The following is a 7,090-nucleotide window of genomic DNA, read 5'->3' as shown; positions in this document are numbered from 1 at the left end:
TTGCCTTTTGAAATAATGCGACAAGTTCTATTCTGTTGCATTTTGCTATTTTCATTCTTCTTGCCGCGTAGTTCCTACAGTTATGCTACATGGTTGTTTTAAACTTGTCGTAGGCTTTCTCTTTAATTCCCTCTCTAACTTGGTTTTGCCTTTTTGATATAATGCAGACTGGTCTTAGCCTTGGTGTTTGTTCTTTCATTCTGTTACATCTTTTTTCTATTACGCACCCAAGGAGGCAGGCCTGTCTCTTGCCTGCTAACCATTTTATTTTTAAACGCCTTCTCAGCCTCGTTTTATTGAACATCCTCATTCTACATCTTTTTCTGTTTGCTCTGAAGTGTTTTCTCTCTGAACAAGCTGAGGTTTTTCTTTCGACTACACAATTACTTGGAATGTTGTAGTGTTTTGGTCTTGTCTGTAGGTCACAACCATGTCTTCCCAGGACATACCTCCCCCCACTGTGTGTCTGCCATCAGTGTTGCTCCTGGCCAGATTGAGTGTTTCTTCAGTGCCAGAATAGTTCTTAGCGTACTAGTACTTCTCTTCCCTGCTTTTTGAAGAAATGTTCTATCCAGGAAGACAGTTAGGTTAGTCCTTTAATCTCAACACATAAAAGCTGTTACTGTTCTGTTCTGTCTTTACAGACCATGAGCTTAACAGCCACTGATCATACCACAGTGAAAACATCCCTTCTTGTCTGGCCAGTGAAGTTTAGCAACGATTAGGTTTGGTCAGTAGTTGGATAGGTGACCTCTTGGGGAACACCAGATGCTGTTGGCATCTAGGAGATGACTTTTGCATCCATGGTTAGAAGCGTTGGGGCTAGTCACTTCTTGGATAAGTGGCCACCTAGGAACTCCAGATGCTGTTGGCGTGTAGATGTCTTTCGCATCCATGATTCAAGTCTTGGTCTTAAGACTTCCCGTTGTTCTGCCTGATTCACCGGGAGATCAACAGTGTATGATGTATTCCTTTTCTATAAGGACCCTAAAGGCCATCAACTGCCCGAAGGCCTTTTGTGTTACCACTTAGGACTTCACCTCCAAACTAAGTGCAAACAACTTGTTTTTGGGTCCGACTCAGCCAAGAAGTGGCATCTAGGAGCTCCATTTCTTTTGAATTTATGTATGATTAAATGGACGTACTCCACAGCCGACACTGTGGACAACAATATGTTCCGGGTGAGATTTCATACGGTTAGGGGCATTGGTCTGCCCTAGCACTCAGGAAGAACCTGTCGGACAGGTACTAAAGCCGGGAGTGCGGTCACAACAGACCACATTCACCACCTTTTTACCTTCAGGACGTTGCCCATAGATCCTCTAACTTTTTCTTGGATTCTGTGGTAGTTGCTCAGCAGTCATGTAGATCACCCAGCTCTTGAGGACAGGTAGCATCTTGCCTAAGGTGTATGGCTGCAAAAGAGGGGTGGGTGTGGGACTGGCCTCCTACCTTCTCTTTTATACCCTTCTAAGGGATGGTTAGCAAAGTGTCACGTGCTGGATGGGCATGCATGCAGGTGTTCTAGATGATGTCTATAATGTAGCTCTTTTTGGATTAAGATGCAACTCTACCCTCTCTCTAGCAAGGGGAGGGAGGGACTGAATGAAAAGACCCATTGGTTATCTTCAGCTTTATTGTCCCCTGACAATGTGGTTCATCCATCCTATATTCGAATCAATGACGTTATCTTCCATTTATTTGAAGGCCCAGAAGTCTGGCAGTTGAACATCACACAAGCTCAACAGATCAGAGGCATGGGTCTCCTTCCTTTGATCTCCATGAATGGGAAAGAGGCCCCAGTCAGTTCAGAGATTTGCTCAGAATCCTTCCACCAAGGAGTAAGTCTTCCCTCTGTAAAGACGGTTTGTATACATGTAGAAACAAATGACAAATTTTTAAAGTAATTTGTATTTTTCCTAACATACAAACCTGAGTTCTTTACATAAATGGCCCACCTCTAGCCACCCCTCATTCTGCTACCTGGGCCAAAAGGTAAAGTGAATGAGTACCAACTGGATGGAGGGGATTCCTCCCCTTCCATTGGTAGCCTCCTACTGATGTCCATATTGTTTTTTGGTAGCCAACTACTGATTTCCACCTTGTTTTAAGTTAAATGGCCAGCTCCAGCTCGCACTGAAAGTAAATCCCCTAGGTTTGTATGTTAGGAAAGTAAATTTTTTATTTTTTTAATGAATTCCAATCATCAAAGTACATATTCCTTTTTATGAAGTATTTTATTTATATTATAACTAAGGATGTATTGTATATGAACATACCTTTTTCATTTCAAGGATAGAGTATAACTTTTATGTTATAGCATGTACAGTAGTACTGATTTTCTTGAACTCTATCTAGCTGTCCAACCACTCCAACTCCCTCTTCTTCCTGTCTTAGTGCTGAATGCAGGGAGACAAACAAATAGTAGCATTGTAGACACATGGCATTGAATCTCAAATGATTGAAGAGGTACACTAATGGAAGTGAAGTTAGTGATGCCTAAATAACGGGTGGATGTTTTAATGGCAAAAGCAGAGTAAGGATGACAAACTTGGAAGCTTGGACAAAATAGACTTATTAAACTGGCAGACTTAAAACCTCATCTATGCAGTATGATGTGTACACTGGTCACTGATTAGGAATGCACTATGAGGGCAAAAGGATATACTTAGTAAATACCATATGCCAAGGATTTACTGTATAGCCACCTTCTAAAATAGAGAGGAACATCTTGACAAAGGAAGGAATTTAAGAGCTGGAGAACTCTTTGGTAGTGCTGGGTAAGTTGCAAGTCACAAAGCAGAGAGTATTTAAACAAAAACTAAAGAAGGATGAAGATTACAGGGTATCAAAGGGGATTAGATAGAACACCACCTAATAAGCAGTGAATTCCAAATCCACGAACCAGTGGATGAGGCTCAAGTGTATACTGTACTCAATACTGTATAGTCAATTGTGGGGCAAGGTTATGTAGGAGTATGCCCAGTAGGGAGGTTAGTGCACCTCATCTGGTGCACTGTAGGCATTATTTAAGGGTCTTTGCAGCATCCCTTCGACCCCTAGCTGCAACCTCTTCCATTCCTTATACTGTACCTTAGTTCATATTCTTTCTTCCATCTGACTTTCCACCCTCTCTAACTGTTGTTTCATAGTGCAACTGTGAGGTTTTCCTCCTGTTCCACCTTTCAAACCTTCTTACTGTCAATTTCCCTTTCAGCACTGAATGACCTCATAGGTCCCAGCACTTGGCCTTCAGCCTAAATTCTATATTCTATTCTGTTCTGTGTAGGACTATGGCCTTTTCAGCACTGAATGACCTCATAGGTCCCAGCACTTGGCCTTCAGCCTAAATCTATATTCTATTCTATATAGGACTATGGAAGATTAAACTGACATAAAAAGATCAACTACCAAAAGCCATATCAGCAGTAACGTAAGAGCTGAACTCCAGCTCTGGAGTCACAAAGGACTAAAAAATTAAAAACCAACAACTACGAAACCCAAGCTCTGAAAATGGGGTGCAAAATAACACTTGGGTAATATCTTCCAGGCAGCATAATGGGGAGGGGGGGGGATGAATACTTTGAAACATGTTAAACTTGAGGAATGAGACTAAAGAGCTTGAAGTGAAAGTATAGAAACAAGCATTAGTTAAATAAGATAAAGTTAATTATCATTAGCAAGGATCATGACTGGTAATGTGGAAATGAACTAGGAACCTAGTCAAATTTCAAGGCACCTTGTCGAGATGGTCATAGTTCTAATGAAGCACACTCAATACTGGCAAAATGTCAGTTGTATGAATAATGTATGTATGCAACCTCAACTGCACCCACTTTCTTGCTGCCCAACCACTCCAACTTCCTATTTTTAGTTTTCAATACTGAATGGCTGAAAGTGCACCAGTGCTTGGCTTTATAGCCTGCAAACAAAACCCCAAACTAACAAGAAATGAAGGATGACCCTTAAATGGAAGTACAACACATCTTTGCTCATGATCATACACTGTTAAAATGTTTAAGTTGACACTACATCTTACATCAGACTGGAAAGGAAAGTGACCTTCATATAACATTCAATATATATTTTTTACTGAATAAAATATAATGATCATTTACCCAATTACAGGAAGATGATCAATCTGCTTGCCAAAGGATGTACTATTTCTCACGTTTGCCATACAGAGGCTGTTGGGACAAAAATCCTAATGCCTATCTGGGTGGAAGACAACTCCAGGTTACAGATCTGACTTTAAAAGGACTGAGATAGCGAGATTCATGAAAAACAGAAGTAGAGAGAAAGTTTCAGTGCTCAGCAGCAAGATAAAACATTCACAGACCATATGATCCAGAGAATACACAAATTTCCAGGGAGAAAAATATGGTTGCTGAGGCCTGATAAGTATTATGAGACATCTTAGAATAGTAACTTGGACTTGCTGGAACAGCAGACATTAGTTTTATAAAGAACAAAGATTTTACTTTATGTCATTAGTGTCTTGGCAACCTTTCTCACCCATTTTCTCAAGAGGCTCTGGAGTGGCAACCAGATGGCAAAAGATGCAAATACCTAATGAAAATCACAGTTCCACACTATGTGAAGGGTCATTAAATTGATAACTGGCAACAGAGGTGGTCATCATATGTCTTAGCCAGCAATGGGAAATAAGAAAATTCAGATTGGTGTCTCAAGATCTGGCTCTAAACACAACAGGAGGTTTAAGGTTAACCTGACCTCTCTTGGGACTGGGCAAACTTAACTGACCCATTATTTTTTTCGGGAAAGAGCCAGTGCCCCACTGTGCTCGGTGTTTTGCAATTCTGATTCGCTGCTCCAGATCTAGGGAGGAAATACCAATTTGATGGTAAGGATAGTATTTCAGAAATTTGATAAGACCATGTAGATATAGGTAACATTTCAGGCGACCTATGAGAGGCACAGATTTTTAACGAAATAGTTTTAATATATTACTTCATAAATATTTCAGGATGGAGGGAACTTTTAATCCTTAGTTTCTTATGAACTAAATTCACAGGCATTGAATAACCCTGATAGATTGCAGTGGTCAGGCCTTACAGCTTCACCCTCATAATCGATCAGTCTGCATTGTATACAACAGAAAATATTCAATGGAGATGTCTGACAAGATACATTAAAGTAATTCACTCGTATTAAAGAGCAATATTCCAAAAAAAGTTGAAGCATAAGGTATAAGGAAAATCAAGTCATAGGTAATAGGACTGACTGCAGATGAGGTCAAAACATTATCAGTAACCCAGGAGGGCACAGTTCTCTTACCTTAACACTTTTTTAACATCCAGGCGAAACCTCTCAACCATTGTTCCTTAAGTCTGTTGATCAGAATTAGGCTGTGCATCACATTCAAATTCTTTATCCTCTTGGGAGACCCACATCTTTCTCAACCCTGTCCTCATCACTGGCAACTGATGAAGAGGGGAATATGTTTCTTTCTCAATGGTGGTCATACAGGGACCTCATAATCCACGTTTCTTCACCAGGGGTCTTCATCCTGTTAAAGAGTACAGTATTGTTAATCCAATGTGGTAGGATAAATATCTACAAAGATATAACTGCAAGCCAATTAAGAAAATCAATACAGTACATGCCATTATAATCTGCAGAGGAGCTTTATTACTAAACTCTGGAGCAGCCTTCAGCTCGCTTTACAGGTAACTTATCAGATGCTTCTTGAAGACATCAGTAGTGATGGTGTGATGTACAGAGATTCTACTTTAATGCTGTACTTGATTAGATCAGCAAGCAAACTCTAGTTTTGTCTTCAGCCTAAGGGAATACAGTTCTTAAAAGCTTGGGGGAATAAGACAGCCATCACAAAAAAGGTGGTCCCTTCCCTTGGGAGAAGGATGCAAGAGAAAGATTGTTACTACTTAACAACAAACATTAAATACAAGAGAAGGAAGAGAGAGAGAGGATTGCTGTGCAGACATGGTTGAGGAAATAACAGGACATCCTTTAAGACCTTTAAAACAATAGAAAGGATAATTTACAAGGAGCTATATTTCTAAGGGAAGACAAAGACTTTTAATACCTTACAATATTTCATTATATTTACAAGATTAGAATTAACAAAGAAAGCATAGTTAGTGACTGAGTGCAAACTGCAGATGGCAACAAAGCAAGAAGAAATGCAGAGGCAAAATCAGTAGCAGAAACATGAACAGTAAATATAAACAGGAAGATGGCTAGAGGGAAAAAAAAGAATAGGTTTGAGGATAGAAGCCTCAGCACCACCAAAGAGAGAGAGAAAGGAATGTTTGAAAACAAATAACTAAAGCCAGAGAGAGAGAGAGAGAGAGAGAGAGAGAGAGAGAGAGAGAGAGAGAGAGAGAGAGAGAGAGAGAGAGAGAGAGAGAGAGAGCATTCCTTATGTCCAAGTCTGACATTTATATGAGACTATTATATATCAATTAGAAAAGAAGGTTACCAATAGCCCTTCATATCACCTTTCTTTATGGCCAGCACCAGAACCTTGATGACTATCTTCTAATTCATGAGTATAACTGGCAGGATAATCAACATGCTCTCTACGACTTTCCTGTGACAAGAGCTGCATGTCGTCATATCGTAGTAACAACAAGCTCTTTTATAGCCAATATGATTGGTTCTCTCTGTATGCATAGCCTCCTCCCTTGTCTTATCTTTCACCTACACTGATACTGCTTGCAGCACATCCCAACTCCAGTAGTGAAACCTATTCAACCTCTAAATAAATAATGTAAAATTTGAAAATACTGAACTACATTGTATTTGGGTACTACAAGAGATGAATCTTTGTTCGCAAAGGTCAAGTTAGCTCAAATTTAAGAACAGAATAAACAGGAATACATAAAGGGGATATCTAGGAATACATAAATGGGATATCTAAAGATTAACACTAAACAGTTCGGATATGACGAATCATCAAGGACAAAGAGCTTATTACAAAAGACAAGTGAAAACAGTACAGATATAGTAACTCTTATTTCCATCAATCATACACATTACATGGTAACATCTGACTCCCTTACACTAATAGTCCCATTTCTGGCTGTCTGTTCTTATTTCCCTC

General features: G+C 39.7%; 1 long non-coding RNA gene across 4 annotated transcripts in view; it reads right to left on the bottom strand.

The window, feature by feature from the left end:
• The window catches only part of LOC136834318 (uncharacterized), a 453,859-nt gene that overhangs the window by 757 nt on the left and 446,012 nt on the right, over positions 1-7,090 (bottom strand). For 3 of the 4 annotated variants that reach the window (XR_010851739.1, XR_010851736.1, XR_010851738.1), the window contains 2 exons: positions 5,299-5,530; positions 2,280-2,399 (listed from right to left, as the gene is read on the bottom strand). This is a non-coding gene — a long non-coding RNA (uncharacterized lncRNA). The remainder of the gene's footprint in view (positions 1-2,279; positions 2,400-5,298; positions 5,531-7,090) is intronic. The other variant, XR_010851737.1, reaches the window with a different exon arrangement.

Source organism: Macrobrachium rosenbergii, chromosome 53 (assembly GCF_040412425.1).
Source record: "Macrobrachium rosenbergii isolate ZJJX-2024 chromosome 53, ASM4041242v1, whole genome shotgun sequence".
NCBI lineage: Eukaryota > Metazoa > Arthropoda > Malacostraca > Decapoda > Palaemonidae > Macrobrachium > Macrobrachium rosenbergii.
The sequence above is the reverse complement of the archived record's forward strand: the minus strand, read 5'-3'. Positions and strand labels throughout refer to the sequence as shown.